Source organism: Rhipicephalus microplus, chromosome 1, assembly GCF_043290135.1.
Source record: "Rhipicephalus microplus isolate Deutch F79 chromosome 1, USDA_Rmic, whole genome shotgun sequence".
NCBI lineage: Eukaryota > Metazoa > Arthropoda > Arachnida > Ixodida > Ixodidae > Rhipicephalus > Rhipicephalus microplus.
Window position 1 is genome coordinate 257,998,347 of NC_134700.1, and position 22,288 is coordinate 258,020,634.

Sequence of the window (22,288 nt, forward strand, 5' to 3'; positions counted from 1 at the left end):
AAATAAAACGTTCGTAGCGAGTTTTACACATACGATAGCTTCATTGAGCCCTTTATGGCGCTGGCTTAATTGTGCGCTATCAAACATGATCAATTTATAAGAGCAATGCTTGGTAGCCCAATTAAGTGGTGATATAAATAATGTAAATCTTATTTTTTATTTAGAAACCCCCACACACGCACACACACTTTCCAGAACATTCACAGAAAGTGTTCGTGTTTATTCGCTAAACGTCTGCAGTTTTCTATGCTAAGTGAGCGCACTTGTACTGCTGTGCCTGTTCTTGTATCGGTGTACTTTGTAGTCATCTTCAAGTAATCTGGCTTAAAGTGGAGCCGACGCAGGTGAAAAGCGTTTAAGAAAGCAATTTATCACAGGCTTTGTGCTTCAGATTCGCCTTATTGAGGGCTATAAAACAGAAAAATTTTTGAGGTGTATAGAGGCATACAAATTTGGCTAAAGAGCAGCACCGCATATTTCAGAGAAATACATTAGGCGTAGGTACTGGCGAGACTGACTCATAATTAAAATACCGCGAAAAAATGACCGGAGGAGTGGTAGAAAATGTTACCCAGTATAAACAATAAATGCATGCCACCACGCACAAACACTTATTCCCTTTTGTAGACAATGTGATCAGACTTATTACATAGCGACATATTTACCGACCCTCAAGGAATAACGCCTGTTGTGGGAGTATATTGCCACGCGGGTTTATTGCATTATTTTTATGTCTTTCGGTTGCGAGCACCGGAACGTAAAACGACTTTTTCGCTCCGCATTTCAAGCCGGTTAACGTGAATTCTATGCAGTTACTGGCACACTATACCAGGATGATACATTATCGTGTGAGTATGAGCGCCAGCGATGATCAGGTTGCTAATGTTAAGGCTTCCGCTAACACGGAAGTAGCGTGGCAGCTTGGGCTAGTTGGTATGGCATGACGATACTTATAGCGCGAGAACAAAACGATGACACAGAGACAAGAAGGACACGTGTATTTCGTGTCCTTCTTGTCTCTGTGTCGTCGTTTTGTTCTCGCGCTATAACTATCGTCACGGCAGAAGCGTACGCGACACCAATTTACAGAAGGAACCAAACGTGCTACAGCTGGTGTCTTTAAAACAACTGAAATTCAAGTAGTATAGACAAACACATACCTTTAAATCACGGAAAGAACGCATATGGGTGTCATACCAGCGAATGGCACGCTCTGATTTCGCTTTCCAGTCGTCCTTCGGGAATGACAACACTCGAACCTTCGGCACACTATCAATATTGGCGACAGTTTGGCCCACTGCACTGTGCCATTGCGAGAGCTTGCAGCTGTACGCCACGCAAACATTCAGTTAACGAAGTACGTCACATCACCCCGCAGCACTTAACAGACTCAGAAAAACATGGTCATCTTCATTCAGTCACCACCAGCACCCGACGACAGGCTTCGTAAGGCTTATAGGAACCTTGCTATCTCGAACGGCAGGGGATTTTAGAATAAGGTTCGCAGGTGCTGCAGGCATTGCGCGCATAGAAGGCACCATATGAGTTTTACAATAACGTTTGCCCCTCCTAGGGAACAATCTAGGCACATTAGCGCCTCCACAATCTCAAATGTTCGCAAACTACACGTCGCCTCGACACCAGCGTTCGCAGGCCGCACACGCCACCCGCTATTTCAAATTTTCTGCGGGCGGGCCGCGAAAGGCGGCTCGCGTACGACGCATGCGCCGTGGCAGTGACTGCACCGAAAGGGCTCACAGTGCGCTATTCTGAAACTCCCTTTCATCTTCTCAGTGGACCGAAGCCTTCCTGCATTGATTGATTTGTGGGGTTTGCACGACTCCGAAGCCTTCCTGCAGAGTCGTGGATTCCTTCCATAAGGTGTCCGTAATAAGACCCTTCACCCCGCCGTGGTGGTCTAGTGACTAAGGTACTCAGCTGCTGACGCGCAGGTCGCGGGATCAAATCCCGGCTGCGGCGGCTGCATTTCTGATGGAGGCTGAAATGCTGTAGGCCCGTGTGCTCAGATTCGGGTGTACGTTAAAGAGCCCCAGGTGGTCGAAATTTCCGGAGCCCTTCACTACGGCGTATCTCATAATCATATGGTGGTTTTAGGACGTTAAACTCCACATATCAATCAATATCAAATTGATCGTGGCACATTGCAGGCGTCAAACGGGGACGCGTGACTGTGACGCTGCTGCATCGCGAGCGCTGTGAGGTGGTGGCGCCATTGCTTCGAGCTACATAAGGTTAGGGACCTTAGAGCCACAAAGAAGGAGCACGAAGGAAGAAATCTGACAGACGTAAGATTTTTGAGAGGGAAATAAGTTTATCGTAGCACTGCAGGAACGCGCTCGGACGCACATGTTATGCAAGCAGCCCTAACCCTCACGTGGCGTCGCATCAGGACCATTCTCTGGACGAAGGTGAACCGATGGCTCTCGTTGAGGAGCACTCGTTTGCACTGGCGTCAAATGCAACAAAAGGGGCGTTGATTGGAAGGATCGTTGGCTCATTCGATTCTAGGAGACTGGTGTCGAGTAGGATTTAGCCCGATTTGGGGGCACATACCAGGTTTACCATGGAATGTCAACACAACACACCATGGCGACATGACAAGCCGGGCCCCCAAGGGGCTTCACACCCAGAACAGGCTCTTCGTCGAACTCTTAAAGTACCATTCAGCGATGCGTCTGCAGTGACAAGGTTGATTCTTACTTGAATGACGCTTGCCTAGATAAAAAATAATGATGACATGGTGTTAACAATATGTACGATAAGCAAACATCGTCTAATGAAATTTAAATACACAGGTAAACCTATAGGCACATAGATTAACACGCATTTACATGCACTTCGACATGGGCTGGCGAGCAGGTGTACGCAGGCACAAAGATGTACTTACGTAATTTAATAAAAAGATGCATGCACGCACAAATAGACGATCGAGTAGCCAAAAGTGTTTGTCAACATATCATTCTTTATTTACAAAGTCTCAACAGTTATTCCTTTGACAAAAATGTGTGATGATGTATGTACAGTCAACATCTACTTAACTAACTCTTTTTTTACATCAAGTGTTAAACATGATTTTTAACCAGTGTTCTCCAACAGTTTCAGAACGAGTTCGTACTTATAGTACATACATGAGGCAAACGATGAAGAACAAGACATTTATTTACACAAGAACAACCTCATCTCACTTGACTTTGCCAAAATAAAAAATCCGGTTGTGCTACACGTGAGTTCAACACTGCCGGCTCTGAGTCTTCTACAAGAACAAATGAAATTGGACAGCATTATGGGAGGAAAAAATGATGTGAGGTGAGGGCCTTCTATTTGTCAGTTAGGCCTCTCTGCCATTGATTCTTGGTAATGTTTTGTTTGGGCAAGACAAAATTTTTCCAATAGTGGGTTAAATTCTGATTGCAGCAAGGAGCGTTGCCGATAATGGGAACAAATCATCTCCTCGAGCATTCACTACCACTAAAACCAGCTCCTGAACTCAATCGCAAGTCAAAAGTTAATTCCTCCGTCAACCTTCCACTCAAGTTGGTTCTTAAGTTTTACTAGTCACGACGAAAACTTAGTAGGAACGTTGATAATGCTGGTCGATATCATCAACCTCCGATTCCATGCCACGATGTGGAACGTATTGTGCCATGCAAAGCTTATTCTAATAATCAGCAGAAGCCTATCTGTCCCGATAAGAAACTATAACAGCGCACTTTTTTATCTCATACGATCAATCAAAACACGTTCACACGCAATGGCGGATTTAGTTTTTGATGTGCTTCGTAAAAGCACTCGTGTAAGGGACGTTATTCGTTATGGCAGAAATCAGCTGAGAACGCAAGCAGGGACATCAAAATGATTCTCCAAATAAAATATCGTAGGAAAGTTATTAACAATTAAAGTAGTGGGAACGAATAGCCATAAAATGAATAGTGTCAGCCCAAAAACAGCATTTTGATGCTGACCTATTTTACTCTTTGTTGCGTCAGGGCAACAAAAGGAAGTATCATTGTTACAAACGGCTCAGCACATGTTTTTCTGCAAGAGAAAAAAAAAATACTTGTAGCTTGTTGGCTTCTTTAAAATACTGGTGGTAACGCCTGACGCTGATGAATCAAGCCGACATATCGAAATGGCTTTCTCTTTTTTTCCCGTTTCTCCGCGAGTAAAATTAATGAAACGAACGAGACAAGAAGTTAACACGCTCATGACAAGTATCTAACACCGAGCCCTGAGTGCTCAACGCAGTCCCGCACTTCTTTCTTTGACTCATCACTAACGACTAGAAAGAGCCCTCGGCTCAGAAGCCACAAACGGCTCGAAAGAATCGCTTCGCACAGTCCGAGCTACCTGGAATGTACGTTGTCGCCGGTGAAACGCGTGACGCACAGGTTATGTATGGTTCACAGCCGATGCACTTTGCTATATAGTACGCGGCTTCCAGCGAGTCCACTTAGCGGACGCACACACTTTCGTACGTGGCGTCACGAAGTCGTCCCAGCCAAACGAGCATTGTTTGGTGACTCTCCGTTGAGTTGCTGCAACGTGCACTGCAGTTCCCGTGCGCCACTAGCAAGGCCGGACGAACCACCGGTGCTCAGTCGCTCCATCACATCACGCACAAACACCGACACTGCAAGAACGCTGGGGTGGAAATGATTGGATGCGCTTGAACGGCACCCCGCAACCCATATGAGCTTTTGCTGAGATGGACAGACCTGGAAAGAAAAAAAGAAGAAGAGGTAGCAAAAATGAGACGAAGAGCTAACCGTGTTTTGACCCCACTCCTTCTTTTTACCTGAAGGTTGCGGGAGCATGTTTACTTTTTTTTCTTCGTTGCGTTTCTGCTCAATAATTTGATAAGCACTCCATTCATTACGGCAATAGCGCCAGTTCTCGTTAGTGTAGCTCATATTTTGCCCGTTAGTGTTACCATGCTATTCAATTCTGTTACACAATTTCGTACAAATGTCGGTGCTTTCAGATCGTACCTTGCATTCTGTTTTTAACGCGGAAGCAATGAACAATAAAGATGGCTTAATAAGCTCCATGTGGAAGAATAAAAAAGGTACCCAACAAAACAATAACTTCATACGTGATGTCACGTGCTATGAGCTCATCGACAGGTCGTTTCAACAGGCTGTGACGTAATGTCAAGCCGCATAAGCCACATGATTGTAAGTAAGTCAACTTGCACAAGAGCGCGAGTAAAAGAACTAGCAAGCTTATAACTATACAAATACTACTATACAACAAAGCCGCACAGCCTTACCATTTAAATAGAGAAAACGAAAGGAAAGAACAGGTTGGAAAAACAACCAGATGAGCGACTGGTTTCCGCCTTGTGTGTGCGGTAGAAAAAAAGAGATTTGAACGAGAAAAGGCACTGAATCACATTCAACGGACTCTTAGAAAGGCTGAAAAATTCGTGCACTAATACGCTTAAGGCATTAGAAAAAAAATATCTATGGTCCCAAACTTTATGTAAAAAAAAAGAATCCTGGCGTTAGCTTTTACAGCAAATGAACATATAAAGATGACCGCATAGGTTGATTCGCATGAATTCACTGAGCATGTCAAGAAATGTTCTCATTCGTCTTCACAACCCAATAACTATAATTTGCTGTAGCTTAACAGTCATAAAAAAACAAAAAAAACGCACGACCAATTTTTTACAGCTATAAAGCTTACAGGGCTGCTCGCAATAAATACCATTAACAAGTTGTCTAGCGGATTACAAAATACCCGAATACTGAATGGCAAGATGTAAAATATTTGAGGAAGGTAGAATATTTTAATTAAAAAACAGCGTGAAGTGAGCAAGTTTTCGAAACGCAGTTCGGTGCGTTTGCATTCGCATCATGCGACGCCCGCGCAGCGCGAAACTGTGAGAACACTTACTTCCCACAGGGAATACTTGCAACAGGCAGACGGTCAGGTGAGTTAGGCCAAAATAATGCCCATCCGATTGCAAAAGCTCTCGGGTTAGTTCGGCGAATAGTCAGGTTGCGCAATCCACTAGTCGGCGCAGTGCCAACATAAAACGAAGCTGGAAACGGGAACAGGAACTCTGCTCTCTTCCCAACCAATTAAATGAGGAAGATACCTGGGATGGTGAGCACGTTCTTCTTCACACCGCTGTACATTTCATCAGCAAGCGGCTTAGAGCACTCCATCTGGATTCGTTGCGTCCGTAGTGGTTAAGCCGTGAACTTAATGCGCACCTCAGCGATCTTTCGAGAGGCTATCAATAGTGGCGAGCAGGAATGGTGGCACCCGCTAAAAACCCAAACTGTCCGCATGTCCAGAAAGCATAAGGTACGGCATTTTCCTCTGACTGAACGCTGTTGAAAGGACCTGAATTGCCATATTACCGACGAATCTCTAGGAATCATAACACCTGAATCGAACCACGGACTTTAAAAGCCGAGTGCAGGCACGAACTAGACGTTTGCACTTTTCGTTTCGGCTGCATCGAAACTAAACGCTCCGTTCATCGTCGGGACACTTACTCCCGCTGATGCTGTTGTAAACGCTGATTTTTATTTCTCTATCTGTATTTCGGGACTGTCAATGAAAAGAGCCATTCGGTAATGTGGCTCAGTTTCGCATTCTTTTCTATCAAAAAGTCTCACTTACTTCTTCGTTTTCAATCCACCGTTCCGGGCCACTAGATCTCGTTCGTCGTAGATTTTATGGGTGTCTGTATTCGAGGAGCGGCAAGGGAAAAAGGCTTCGGGTGGAAGATGCCGGCGTCTCATACATATATCTGAGCGCACGCTACGACTGCAGTTACCAGGATATAGGCGCTGGAGAACCAGCGCAGTGGGCGCAAAACAAATACCTATACTCCGGCCCATAGGCTGCTTTTATATGAGCGGTAGAACAAATGGGAGAAAAGATTTTCGTGGAATCCCATTTCTGCTCGATCTCACTACACCCGAGTCTTGAGAATTTGCCTCAAGAAGGGAGGAGCCGTCGGTGCCGCCACGTTAGGCCTATACTTTCTTTTTGTTTTCCCTACTTGCTGCCGAGCACATTGCTCGGACCTTGAGCTTGTTCTCTAAGCTCCATTGCAGCCTTTATGCCTCCCTCCTTTTCCCCTTTGCCCTGGTCCGCTTTATTTCGACCTCTCATTCTTTTTGGGTTATTTCCCTTTTTGGCGTCTACTTTGGATGCGCGAGGTTTAGCACGTCCCTTCGCCCCGAACATTCCACCATTCCGCTTACTTTCCGGACGGCCCTCATGTCTCCCCGTGAAGTCAACAGGGAAGAACGCGCTGCCGAAATAGCCACGCGAGCGCCACCCACTGCTTGCGTGGACAAAAAAGAATAAAAAAAAGAATTAGGGAAGTGCGCAACTTGCCCGAGATGCAGGTGAAAGGAAATCCCCGCCTGTCAGAAGCTGGTGGCAGCTGGGTTGAAAGCGCACCCTCCGATACAATAACGAGGATAACATAACTCACCCCTGGCCGCTTATAACGCGGGAGATGATAATGTGCATCCGTACACAAATACAGCGAATAAAGGGAAAGAAAGAGCGAGGGGCATCGAAAAAACGGGTCGGGTAGTACGTTGCCATGTTTGTCCTTTTTTTTTTTTGCCTACAAAGGCTGGACGCTCTTGATGGATGGCGGTCGTGATGGACGGGAGGCGGCGAATTTAAAAGATCTACTGAATAATGAGAAAAGTAAAGGGCGTTCCTTTGATTCGATCAATATTTTTATACTCGAATAGCGAGGTGGTCATTTGATAGCGTTGCATTTTAGTTTTCACGTATTTATGTTTTTCCATTTTTTTGTCTGAAGCATCTTCCGAGGCGACGTGCAGCCGCAGTTTCATGACATCTCACAATGTCTGTGAAGAACTTTTCTGACGCATCAGAGAATTGATTGTTTGTTTTTTTATTCTTCTTTATCATTTCTCTCTCTTGTTTCCATTTCTCTTTCCCTACATACCAGCGGGTAGCCAACCAGACACTGCTCTGATTAAGCTCCTCTCGGCCTTCCACCTCTCTGTTTCCTTCCTCCCTTTCTTTTCAGAACTAGGGTAACTCCCCGAGCACTTGTTATACTTGAGCTTGTTGTTACTGGCCGTAGTGGTGCTTGCATATTTTCACTAGTTTTTTTTTTTTCTTTTTATAAGAGCCGCCCAGATAGATCGTGCATTTGGAGCGCGTTTTCTTTTTCTTCCCTCTTTTTCCTGGTGATCCCAGGCTGAGCTAGGATTTATCAGCAGTTTTAGCTATATGCAGTGCATAATAAAGGGGGTGGCATGACAGTGGTTTGAACTGACCTAACTAGAACGAGCATACGAGAAGAGGCTAGCACTTACCACTGAATCTTACAGCGGTGTGGCTTGCAGCTGTCCCTGTGAAAGACTATCCATAATCGCGTTAACAAGGAGTCTTCAGAAAAACACGGAAATAAACCTCCTCTGGCGGGTCTAAAAACGGGGCTCTCCTGGATACGCTAAACTTTTTTTAAAGCCGAGGCTTACTTGTGTCTCTACCTTTGTTATTAACTAATTTGCATGAATCAGTTGTCTTGCAAACGATAAGTGTGCTCATCGTAACCGCGAAATTGTGTGCTCAGTCCATTGTTACATTTGGCAACCAATACCAACACTATTGCAGAAAGAGAAAGATTGTCGGACTCGTAGTTGCTTTATAAATCTTACTAGTGTCTGAATGTGTGGCTACTACAGCCCATATTACGCTTACAGCAGACGACTATACAAACAAAAAACAAGACAAACTAGCCTTTGCGCAGAAATCAGAGTGTACAAAACAGGAGAGGGCTCGAACGAGCTTTAAAACGTGAAGCCCGAATAGGGTTAAGTCACAGCACTGGCATCCGTAGCCTGCAATGCGTCGTCACCTAAAGGTTGTGCGCAGCTCCGCCAAAGTGGCGTTCTTTTAGAATACTCATTTCCGTCTCGAAAGGGCCTGGTTTGAGTCGTAGTAGTAAATGGTCAGTTTTTATTGTTAATACTGTTTATTATAGCTGTAGTGTTGTTCTTTTGTCTCTTAAAACTAGCTTCAGTTCCTGTATACGTATTACTACAAAAAATGACGGGAAGCAAAATTGAAGAAATTTCACACTGAGAGTTATTATTTGCCTTGTCACCTCAAGACTTTCAACAGAAACGCGATTAATGGCCTCAAAGATTTTCGCCAATAAGAGATTCAAAATGCGACTTTATTTTACGTTACCTTTAGTAGCAGTGCGTAGGGACTTAAACTACCTTCAAGAAACAAAGGAAAACTAATACAGCTATAACAAGCGACGTTAAAAATGAGATTTCGTTATGTACAGATGCGCTTTTAAGCCAAATCATCTGCGTGGAAATCTGGCATTCTACGCCTGCACCCATTGAGTAAAGTGGAGCAGATGTCTGACAGTTTGCAGGATACGAACCACAGCACCTGAAATGTTTTGACTCTGCTTGGGCTTCATTTTCAATATTTCGGTGCTACAGAAGTTCCGAGCACTTCTCTGGCGTAGTATACTCCACATGAACCTATTCGATGCCAGACTGTGTAAGCGAATGATTAGAAAAACACAGCGCATCTTAAACTCAAGGCATTGCCGGGTAGTGAATCTAACTTCCTTGCGTCTTCGAGTATTTCGATACATGCAATTTCTCATAAGCCTGCAACTCCCCCACAGTTCCGCGTCACTGATGCACAATATTTCAATGTCGCTCCCCTGTAAGGTAGCATATCAGTCCTCCGAGACTGGTTAACATCCCTGCCATCTCTTTCCTTTATTCCTTAAATGTTGGTCAAAATGCGAAAGCATTCGATGCGTCTGCACTTACTAAGCATTGGCATAACCAAGCAGGTAGCGTACCCCCCAACCCTCTATAAAACCATTTTTTTGCAATTTTGGGAGAGTGTATTTACGTGTATAAGTACAACCACATTCGCGAAAGTTTCGCAGGGGTTCTTTGTCTCTAGTCGCGTTTCTTTGGGTGAGATACTCTTGCGGCACGAAGCTCTAATTTTGAGAGAAGCTTGCAATTTAGCGTGGTTGATGTGCCCCTTTGGCATTCTTAAGAAAGCGTAGCTGGAGGCCTGGTGCTGCGATATGAATCGAAACTGCGTGTGTGGATCGCGAGAAGCACAAATCTAGTGTGCTTTTCGGATGCGTGAGTAAAAAACGTATGAGTCTCACTTCCTTGATCTTCAGAATTTGTGCACGTCTACCTTCAGAAATGTTGATGAATGGCTGGCTGCGTTTATCACGATGATGCTCACAGGCATGATCATTCAGCGCGCGCTCTTAAAAACAACGAAGTATGCGTACGAAAAACGTTTAGTACCCGGGCCCTATATTTTAGTTAACGTATATCTTGTGAAACACTTGAAAGAATTCGTAGCTTGTTGTTGTCGCTATCCCCTACACTCTATGGCGTTTTATTCGTCCGCATGAACTGCCAAATAGAATGGCCTGCTGCGCCAAGATGCCAGCGTCTGTAAGCAAGGTTCATAATTGGATGTCATTCTTGGTTATAGAAAACTTAAACGAATTCTCCTGCCTTGGTTTATGTATCTTTGTGGCTTCGCTGGTTACCGTCACCACACAGTTTCTTCGTTTTCATTTTACCCCACGATAAATAAACTTCCTTTTATGCGCGTTCGCCTTTCTTCATTACTCACAATTGCCTTTAGAGATAAACGACAAAGAGGCAGGGGTGGGGTAGAAGCCTTTCGCACCAACCGGCACAAAAGGGCCTCTCCGTGAAAAAAAAAGGAGCAGCAAAATAATGTCTGCCGGAAGGCTTGAAGAGGACACGGGAACGAGAAACTGGGAATAATAACCGCTTCCCAGAAAATGAGGAAACAACTTTCGCTTCTCGCTCGGCACGCACGAGTGACACATGGCCGACGGAAAATGAAATATGGTAAACAAAAGAAAAAAAAACTGAAAGGAGACAAAAGGGGTGGTTGGCGGATAGGGATGGCGAGCGTAGAGTATGAGCGCGGAAACTAAGAGGGATCGATCGTGAAGAAGGAACAATCGCGAAGAAGATGAAGAATAGGAGGGACACGAAGAAAGCGACGGAAAAAGGCGTCGGGCACGTTGCCACGCCGAGAAAACGAGGGACGAGTAAGTTGAGGAGGAAGAGCGTTTGCCGGCGCCGCCACGCGCGCACCACGGAGCGTCGGATGACGACGAGAACCGCGGACGCGATGGGAAATCAATGGAGGCAGCCGGATGTGGAAGGAGCGATGCCGGCCTCACCGGTCTTCTCTGGCCGAGGGATTAAACTAATGAAGGATGCCGGAGATCACAAAGAGAAGTCTATACCCGCGCGAGATTAGAGGCCAGGGTGAGGGCACTGGACCGCGCACCAGCTGAAAAGGGCGCCCTTAGATATGCCGCGGGACGTGAAATCCTCGTGCACCGATGCGTGCTCTTTCCTTACTCCTCGTCTTCTTCGCTGTCGCCGTATCGTCAGCGTTCTCTTTACGCCATGTGTATGCTCGGAAAAGAGAATGGCGACAGGCGTGTGCGTACAAGCTTTCCCAATACTGCTAAGCCTCGCGATTACATCGCTTTCTGCCTCGCCAAAGATGTGCAGAGCTCGCCGGCTGCACTTTCGGCGCGCTCGCCCTCGAAATGCGTTCTCGGGCAGCGCGGCGGCGATCGAACGCTCTCTGTCCCTCACGGGAGCGCCGGCAGTGAACGCGTACCATTGCGAAATCCGTGTGTATACAGGCAGTCACCGCCTCTATTCAGGAGAATGCCGACGCGGCACGCGTGCTCGCCCGCACTCTTTATGTATTGCCCGCTCACCGACTTCATCATCTGTATGATGATGGATGGTAGCGCAGACAACGAACACGTCCATCATCATGCAACCATACCAACAAGCCCAAATCGCCACCCTCATTCATCATCTGTGTTGCGTTGGCTCCGACGCCGCAAAAGCAGGAGCAGCGATGCTGTGCAATATGTCGACTTTTGTATTGCTTGTTTACCCATCGACAGGCAGCTTCCTGAATGGCGCCTTTCGGCGCCTTGTTGAAAATGTTGCGTAAGGTAAAACAAGGCAGAAGAAATTCGTGCGCAGTATATGGACGCGAATGTTTCATCTGCTCAATCCTATAGCTTTTTGCGAACGAGGAAACAGAAATAAAGCTGACCTCATGTTTTAGAGATGGCAGACATTGGCGTATGTCTTCGACATCTTTACCGAGAATGAGTAACTGCCTGTTGTTCTGCTGTTTCTGCGAAACGTAGCCGCGTGCGTTTTACGCAATCGTAGCTCTTTTCTGTCTATATAATATTGCCAGATAGCGTACAGAAGTATACTAAACTTGTAGTCTGATTGTCCCAGTTGTCACGCATGTACTTCGCAGCCTTACCTTGGTGGGGTCAAAGTGCGCGCAAGTGTCGTAGATAGCGTGCTTCAAATCTATTTCCCCTATATCATTTCGTTGACACATCGAAACATAAATCTTAAAGCAGCCCAACTGTTGTAACCTAAATACAGCGGCAGTATTGAAGTTTCAACAATAAATATACCAACTAAAAAAATAAAAGTGGAATGAAAAGTTATCGCCAAAAAAAAAGAACTAAGATAACTTGAAAACTGGCCTCGGAGGTGACGCAAACCGCAAAAAAATGGCAGTTATATACAATTGAAACGCATGATTTGAATAAACCTCGTTTACTAGGCTGTAGCGTCGTATATATACTTCTTTCTAAACCACTCTGGGCGAAATCGATCAATCGCATATTCTACAGTCGGGACACACGCGATCCGGGCTTCACGAAGTCACCCTGCTCCCAGCGGCCGTCCGCCGTCAATAAGGAAAAGAGAGAGAGACGAACTGAGTATCGTTCAGTTCGCTGCAGCGAGGTACGAACACACAGACGCAGCGAATACCGTGTAATAACGTGCTCACAAAAACGCCGGCACCAGATGTTTCACATGAGAGTCCGTACCACTCACATTGCTATGGCTATTCTCCTTCCTCTGTGTCCTCGCTCAAGCGATCCCCACACGCCTACGCTGTCGTATTCCCCGCTTCCTATTGCAACGAACGTCAGCCACTCAGGCACCCCGTAGAAGCAGCAGTAAAGTACTTCGAAAACATCTTGCACCAAGCTTGCAGCACGACGCAGAGGTCAAGAAATATATGAAAAAGTATAACAAAAAGCGAAGAATATGTCGGTGCTGAAAGAAACGTTGGAGCCAATATTGTGCAACCACTCGTGAGGTATAATTTTCGGTTATTTATTTCGATTTCGCTTTGCCGAAATTGAAGTGCCGCTTCTTTTATCTTTGCTTTTTTCCACGCTGGATGGCTTTTTCATTGTTCTTTTTTTTTTAAACTCTCCTCACATCTTTGTGGTGTCCGACGTAGATAAAGTGAGTAAAAGTTGCAAGAAACATATTTACATATAACATATAAACATATAAATCACAAAAATGAAGTCGCGCGTTGGTCCAAAAGCAAGCTATACTGCAGAATAGGTCAAAACTACAGCGAAATCTTTGAATGTATAGAGCGAGATACATAGGCATGAATTCGTGTTCAGAGTGCAGAAAGGTAGCAAAAATGTGACCTCACTTTTGGGTAAGACGTCCGGCCAGCCCGTCGTTCAGCTTGTGATTGACAGGCCACAAGGCAATTTCTCTGGTTTCATCGAATGTCACACGAAGAAACCCACGTAGTTTGTGCTGTAGGGCGAAAATCGCAAAAGCCTTCACTGGTATCATTTCCTCTGTCAGCTACGTGCGTTACCGAGGCTTTTCGTTCTTATCACCTACAATAATTCCATTTTTTGAAGAAAATACCCAAGAAATCGTGGTGAATGTATCAGTGCCACTCCAGTAAAAAAAAAAGCTACGTGAAAGTTATGTCAGTCTTGAATTATATAAATCCCAGGAACCTAGGTGAAATCAGTCGCTCGGAGCACAACTTTGGACTGATTCGCTGAACGAAAAGATTTTATGCGTAGGCTCTTGAAAGCTACAGTCACGCTAGAAAAGCCTACATATAACGCCAGTAATGTGCATTTCTAATGCCCCGGGTAAAATTACGGTGACGTGACAGAAGCACCATAGCCACCACAAGGTCCTGCGGGGGGGTACGGTGCGGGTTAGTTATCTTACTTAATCTCCAGTGGCAGCGATACCTATTGTTTGCGGTGACACTATAAATAAACGCCTTAATTTTGTCTTGTCTCTCTCATTTTTTATGAAGCTTTCAGGATATGGGATTTAAATGCTGCAAGGCATGAAAGTTGCTGCTGTAGAAAAGAAAAAAAAGCCCGTACAAGAGCGTAAAATGAAAGGTGAGCTTTTCATTAGGCTGCGTTTCCCAAATATAGACGCACGGTGCCCAGCGGGAAGCTATTCCTTCATAGGGGATGTTTCCACTCCATCAGTGGAGTGACCTAATCCGAGGGTATACTGCTTTGGTCACCATAGTAACACTGCGACAGATCAATGGCCATCATAGTTACGCACAACGTGCGGTTTTTCTTCATTACTACCACTTTCAGAAAAACCTTCAAAAGGGAACCACTGCTGTGCATGGCTGTTGCTGCAGCTGTCTCAATTGGGTTTTCTTGGCTTGCCCATATCGTTTTGAAAACGCCTTTGAAGATGATGATCTGCTGCTCCAACGAAGACAAATCATTTTGTCAACACTAATTTCAAGGACATTTCCTGCTTGCTGACGTTTTACTATTTGCTTCATTTAGCCACAGAAGGTCAATAGTTAGAAATGTGAATTGCGTAGCCACACTACTAACCCAAAGACGTGTGAAATGCACTCTTTACTGAGGGTATGCTGCTTAAAACACCTGAAAAGAAACGATTGGGTCTCCATAGTTATTTGGCCATGAATAAAACATTTATTGTATGCTAAAAGATCAGCTTGTACTAAAACAATTTGCTCCGCTTTCTTTTTTACGTAAACGTAGGAATAGCGGATGCGGGAGCTTCACTACAGTTCTTTCAAAATGTTGGACCATGTTCTAAGTTTCGTCATTGCTGTATTCGTTCGGGCATGTGCTCCTAACTGCTAATAATTTTTCGCAACTTCAATTCACCCGCCACGTTCCTGAGCGTGACTGCTACAAAATGCATCCCTCACTCAGAAAGAAAAACTAGCGTACGTAGGTACTGACACGCGCCTTCTGCACAGCGACAGCTAGATGCTACTGAAGTATCTCATTACTATAGTCCTGCTCGTTACTTTGGAGCCGTTCTGCTTGCTGTTCTCTTTCTCAACGGGCTGAACGATGATTAGAAGTTTTCTTAAAACAAGAAAGCGAAGAAGGTCACCATCTCCTATTTGTTTCTTTTTTACTTAATGTTCTTGTCACGACACTGAGAGATCCAAGCGGTTGCCACGCTATTCGAAATGAAGAGTTCGTTTCCAGTGCTATTCAAAGTGCGTACTACGGAGCCGCCGCGGGCACTCGCTGAACGAATGATGAATGAAAAACTAAAGCGAGGGCAAACAAAGGGAAGAGCGGGGAACAAAAGCATTGCTCGTTCACAGGGCACGGAACATTTTGCGAAGCCTCGCCACCGACCTTCTTTTCACTGGGAAACAACAATTCACATGCATTGACAACACACCGAACGGGGTAAGAAGAGGAGGTTGCTTTAGAGCCGGCTGCTGGTCTGAACTTGCAAATAAGGGCCTGTGAACGACGACCGTAGAATATCAAGCGAAAGGTGGCTATGACGGCCGCAAATTTGCACCGTGGCTTTCGGGCCATTTCTCTAAACGCAGCCCAGGGCTGGGAGGACCCCTCGACGCGGCCAGCATACGACAAAAGACTGCCCTGGCGTCTTACCGAAAATATCAGGAAAAGAAGCGGAGACGGAACCGAGGGGTTGGTAAAGGCGAGGAATGAGAGGAATGAGGAAGATAAACTAAAGGTATTGAAGGAGGGGGTGGGGAGTAAGAAGGGATGTAAGAGGTCCCATTTCAGCCAGTAGAAAACATTTACAATGAGGTGGGTGATGGAGCACTGAAAGATACAGCAAGCTATATAGCGTAGACTAATGCAATGACTGCAGTGCCAGTAGGATTTCTTCCTCTTTCGGGATTATGCCGTAGATAGGATGGAAACGTGCAGAGCACACTTTTCGCAAAGAGTTATTTCAGCCTAAACTTGTCAGTTTGTTCTCACTAACTTATATTGCTTTCCTCTAGGGATTTTCCTTCATCGTCCTGTTCATTCTTTCTTCGGCGTATCGTTGTATAGTTTAAGATGTTAGCAAGGCTGTGCGGCACAGAACGAAAACAGTGCATTTGAAAGCAGATACACAAGTTAGAATTTTTTCGAACGAGGAGATTTGCGAGCGAGGTCACCGAATAATGAGATCTATTCTATGGTCTGTTTGGTACGGGACGTGCTCCGTTTCCGAACTGTATAGGGAATCTCGAGCGATGGCCGCGCTAATGCCTCTGAGCCGAGGGGCATTCATCGAAGTTGGTGGCAATCCGTTTTCGTTCTCCTCCGTGTTCAAAGGAGGCTCCGAGCAAAAGCTGCGTTGCGACTTTACCTTCATGTAAGTGCTAACAAAGACGAATACAGGTGCAAGAATTGAAAAAAAGAAAGGGACCTTGACCCACTTTCAATTTTTTTCTTTTTTACTGGAAACACTGTGCTTTCAGTTAGCCGAAGCCTCTTCAAAGAGTAGAAACTTCAAAACGAACGGGTGCCTTAAGTGAAGAACAGTTTCCTTCCATCGTCGCTTCACAGAAGATAGAAATAACCTCTGAGAAAGCATTACCAGTTAAGAAAGGTATAAAAGAACAAATGAGAAAAAGGGAAACAATGCACATTGAGAAGTAGGCTACAAAAGCATCTGGTTCACTATTTCATGCTGTAAAACAAAACGGGATATAGGTTTTATGAAAAAAAGAGAGAGGGGAAAAGGCAGCACGGTGAATAAGTGCACGTGCGTGAAATGCCCCATTGAGTAAAAAAAAAAACATCACACAAACCCCGTATTCCTCATAATCTACCAAAATTCGTTCTAAATCGAGCGTGGTGTTGTGCAATGCAGCCAGTGTACGCGTAGCACCTACGTGGGCTGTAGCGGACCGTCAAGTCGTCCATCTGTGGGAATCAAATTAGATTAAGTGGTGCCATAATTTTTCAACGTCGTGTACATTGTCTAAAAGAATATGTTTAAAAACAATACAGTGGTGCTGACGACTGTGTTCTCATTAGTAAGAAAAAGTAATAATTGTTGAGAATATGCTTGCGAAAAACCATAATGTCAATGTGAGGCATTCCGTAGTGGAGGCCTCCGGAACTCTTTATCACATGGTGTGCTTTAACGCGCACCTGAATATACACATACGGGCCTCCACAAAATTTTCTCATCGAAATGCGACGGCCGCGGCAGGAACCTAACCCGTCACTTTCAAGGCAGCAGTCGAGAACTGTGACCACCGTCACACCACGGCTGCTGCCTCATCGAAAAACAGAATGAGCAAGATGATGAGCGGGGGCAGTAAGAAATGATGCAGATGTTCAACATCATCGCACATAGACGTGGTTCTCTATCACCTTCTTATGCGTTTTTGCTGCTCTGTTCTTCTGAAGTTTGGTGAAAACTGCACAGTGTATGGTGACTTTCTTATACCTGACGGCGCAGATGCCAATGTCTTGTATCGGTTTCGATATAATGTTGGCAGGGAAAGAAAACAAAACGTGGCTGATCCCCCAATACAGAAATCGGTATAACACGAAATTAAAAGGAGTCTTTACAGAGGTAGTTAAGGTTTGTTGTGCATTGTTTCCGCAAAAGCAACAAATTGCAAAGTCACGATAACAACGGGCAAGCAGCTCTAAACTTGCAGCGCACAGCTCAAGCAGAAAGCACTTACGAAATTAGCATATACAAGACGAGCGCGAACGTACAACGATCACAGCTCGACCTTTAGAGCGCACTGTTTAAGCAGAAAGAAACACGCATGAAATTAGCGCACAAATATACGGAGGACAAGCACGAATAACCGTCACACTTCGTTCTACGTCGTGCGTCCGCAGCGTGCTTATTTCGTAAAAGTAACCACAGCAGCATGCGAAAGTGACCTCCGTCCTCCCCGAATTACGAGTCTGATAAGCGCGTAAGCAAGAGAGCCCACGCTCCGTGGAGGCGGCTCTTCCTGGAGGCGACGACCTTTTGAGCGCGCCCAGCACGAGTCCGCCTTGCCATCTCGCCACTGATAACGAAAACGTGCTGAATTTTTGGCACTCTGAGGACTGACAAATTGTGTACGCTGTATATGAATGGCTTGCCATGAGCACTCGAAGTGACGTACGCTTCGTGGCGTAGTGGTTAACGCCACGCGCTGAGAATTGCGAGGTTGCTGGTTATATTCCGCGCAACGAGTGCTTGCCTTCTGGTTTATTTATTCGCAACCGCTTATTCATTTTTTAAACATCACTTCCGTGACGCAAGTACGTCAGTGGAGCCATGGTGGGCACCGGCATAAAACACTTTCGGGTTAAAATTTTACTTTGCTACTTATTGCGTACGACGTTTATTCCATATATGCCCGCTAATTTGTTTTTATACGAAGTATGAAGTTTTTCTTGTGTAACTATCAACCGAAATGAAGCTCATGTACTATCACGTTACGCTGGTTAATTTTGCGAAATACTACGGATCACAAAATTGTAGTAAATGCAGAAGTTAGTAAAATACGAATGATGACCAACGACCAAGAATAATTTTTAGAGATTGTCAAGTACAAACGATAAAGCCACGGAGAACCAGGAACAGCTGACAGCGCTGGCTCTCCTTAGGGAACAATATTCGATACCGTCTCCAATACAAGGCACTCGACCAAGAAAGGAAAGAGCTCATCCCAAAACGGTGTGAAATCTGACCACCGCCAGACGAAAGTGGCGTCCGGAAGCCGAAAGGAAGAAAGGAAGAAAAAGAGAACCGACAAAAATGTCCCTAACATCTCGACTTCCACCCTCACTTCAGTCCCCGTTTTTTCTCGGTGTTCCCCGCGATATCCTCCCGGCCTTGTCGTCCTGTTAGGTCAGCACCGCTGCCGCAAGCTATCCTGGCGTGTCTGCCTTGGCTTGCGTTTGGTCTGCTGGTACTTCGAAAACGATTTATCGATGCCTGCAGAAGGAATGGGTAAAAAATTTAATCGGGAAGGCCTCATTGCCCGGCGCCGAAAGTAGGAATCGGCGAAACGCGAGAGACGAGAGCAAATAGGGAGGAGCTGCTGCAGTAATGACGTAAAAACGGAGCACGACCGAAGAAGAGTTGCTTGTGACCTTCTTTTCGCGATGCCGCTGCTGGAACGCGAATGTCTTTCACAGTGGAAGGCTTGAAAAGGCGGAAATGCGTTCGAAAATCGGCTGTTCGTTTAAAGGCGGGCAATGCAGGAGCAACCCATAGGATGAAGAAAATCACTACAAGGCGGCTCACGTCAGCGCATGACATTGGTTCGAGTCTACCAACTGCTGTTTCTTTCTTTCTTTCTTTCTTTCTTTCTTTCTTTCTTTCTTTCTTTCTTTCTTTCTTTCTTTCTTTCTTTCTATGTTTCTTTTTCTTTCTTATAATACCTAAACATGAATCAGCTCTTGTCTCTTACCCTACGGAATATGTCGGCAATAGAGACTGGCAGTTAGATGCTGTTTTGCCTATTTTTAGAACAAGTGCAGCCACATAGTACGCGCGAACGAGTCAGTAGGTATTTTGCCGAAGTGTAACTATACTGACATTGATTCGTGAGAATATGCTGCCACAGCCGTACATACATTTCTGTTGTGGCAGACGAAAAGCACAAGGACTCTGTTCACGCTGTCTGGGTTTCTCGAAAGTACACCAAACCGTCCAAACGTCGGTCGGCTTGTTTTGACAAAGTTCATTACGTAAATGCAATTAAAGGGTCACTGCGATGTAACATTGGTGCGTGTAATATTAAACTTCAGTTTTGTTATCCAACCAATTTATATTTGTTTTATAATTGAAATATTTCTTATGCCTCCTGCTCTGTTACAGGGGCCACATACCTGTGTTGAACTTCCAGTGGCCGAAGAACAAATGAACTTTTGTGTGTATAAGCCCTAATATTCTCACTGCGGCTGCTTATGCGATTACTCAAAATCGTCACTGTTTAACCCAGATGAGCACCGCATCAGGAAAGTGAAGCATTCGCAATGGTGATTTCTTCATTCATTCAGTTTTGCTTTATACATTACGTAATCATAGATTTTGGACGGCTCATTCCTGTAACACTAATAAAACGTTATTAAAAACGTCTTGCCACGATAATTAGAATGTGTTGCATTTTTCGTACAGCTGGCACGGATTTCAAACATCTAAATATTTTTGTGTCATTTTGTTACAGTTGCACAGTTGGAAGTCAGTCGGCCGATTAGTAAATACCATGTCGATACTAAAGTATTATTGACAGCGAAAAGGAATCGTTCGTGTTTCCTATTTTTCCGAACTCATCTGAAGTCTGTCATACTAACTGGCCTACACTGGTTTTTCGTAAGTGCAATTAGCAGTTGCAGATTAACGGTAAAACGTTACGCTAACCCGAGGCCTTGGGAAGCTGAAAACACAAACCCTTTACTCACTATGAAACTTTCATTTACCAACTGATTGCGCTGCATTTCGCTATTCTGCTATGTTTTTTTTCTTCTGAGATTCTGAGTGGTATAAGAACACTGTAAGCTAAAGATAGAATAAAAGAAATCAATAATAATAAAATAACAAAGCTTGTGGCTTTGGTATAAAATTGTAAAATATCACCAAGTGCAGCTTTATCTGCGTGCTACTTAAGGAGAAAAATATTACCTTTGGAAGTTAGTAGTTAAGAATGTCAGCATAAATGTCCTACCTCATTTAATAATAGTTACTTCATGTTCATGTTCAGATCAGGTACCATTCAGAAGATGCTGCCCATTCTCAAAGAGAATGCCTAATGGCATCCAAGGTCTTGCTCATCTAGAGCCATAGGCCCATCCTTATTCCTCGCAAGAGGTTCCCTAGAGGTTGTACGTCTGTTTGTATTCTGCAGTGACCAAATACTCAAAGGCACGCGTTGTGACATGGGTGAAACTTAATGAACTAAAATAAGCATTTGTAGAGTGAATAGAAGAGCGTCTTTACGGCACAGCTAAGAAAACCGGCTTTTGATAGAAAAATTCCGGGCTCGCTTTCACCGCGGTAGAGTGAACAGAAACGCACGGTTCTCGAAAGTGTAAAATAGAGCGTTCCTGATTGAAGCCAGCGGTGAACCACCCCAGGAATCATTTTAAGCATAAAAAAAATCAGCGGCGCTCACTTCGGCCGCACTGCTTTCTGCCGGCGACACAAGTAGGACAGCGCCATTCATCATGATACAAATAAGGCTTGAAGTAAGAACGAAATGGCGATTAAAAAAACGTCTGAGCTCTGAAGTGGGTCTTCAGGAGACGTGTATAGGCACGAATTTAGAATGTCTCAGAATATAAGAAGGTGGCATTGAAAATGGCGCTGCCGTCTACTGACAGAAAATGCGGTGGCACTCAAAATACAAAACCAGAATATTGCGAGAGAACCAAGTGAGCTCGCACAAAGGTTTCCATCACCAGTGCGCACAGAAACCTGATCGAAGGAGACAAAAATACGTAGTGACAACTGTCCTAAGTTCATAGTGTGGCATTGCTTGACTTCCGAGATCCGAAATAATGTCAGTTCGGCAAGCTTTTCCTTCATGCTTCTGGACAAAAAACAAAAACCTTCTTTTAAATTTTTAGTGGCTACCCAAATCTGCCGTCCCCACAAGTTAGAATGTATGAACCGTATGCAAGTACCAGTAGTGAATTTCGGTCAAAGCGCAACCTCATTGGACGTTTTATTGCATTAGTAAAACTTGTTCTTGAGCCAGCTGTTGCCATTCAAAGAAAATTAGACGACGCAAATTACCAGCGATGAATAGGTGAAAGAGCGTCATCAGAATTAGTAAGAGCATAGGTTAGAGCTCCCTATATACTGAAGATATATAATTTAGCAAAACTTGCTGTTGAGCTAGTAAGTGCATGTTACAAGAAAGTTAGACGACGCAAAGCCCCGGCGTGAAATTGGCGGAAGGACAAAGCTTCATCAGAATTAGGAAGAGATGAGCATAACTTAGGGCTTGCTCTATATGAAGTAATATACTTCAGTAAAAACTTTTTTTGGGCTAGTTAATGCACGTTACGAGAAAATAAGATGACAAAAACCACCGAGAAACAATAGGGCAACGGGAAGTC

General features: G+C 44.7%; 1 protein-coding gene across 1 annotated transcript in view; it reads right to left on the bottom strand.

The window, feature by feature from the left end:
• Positions 1-2,963: 2,963 nt before the first annotated feature.
• The window catches only part of LOC142767253 (zwei Ig domain protein zig-8-like), a 34,045-nt gene continuing 14,720 nt past the window's right edge, over positions 2,964-22,288 (bottom strand). The window contains exon 4 of the mRNA XM_075868548.1: positions 2,964-4,736. The gene's annotated coding sequence lies outside the window, so the exon portion shown is untranslated. The remainder of the gene's footprint in view (positions 4,737-22,288) is intronic.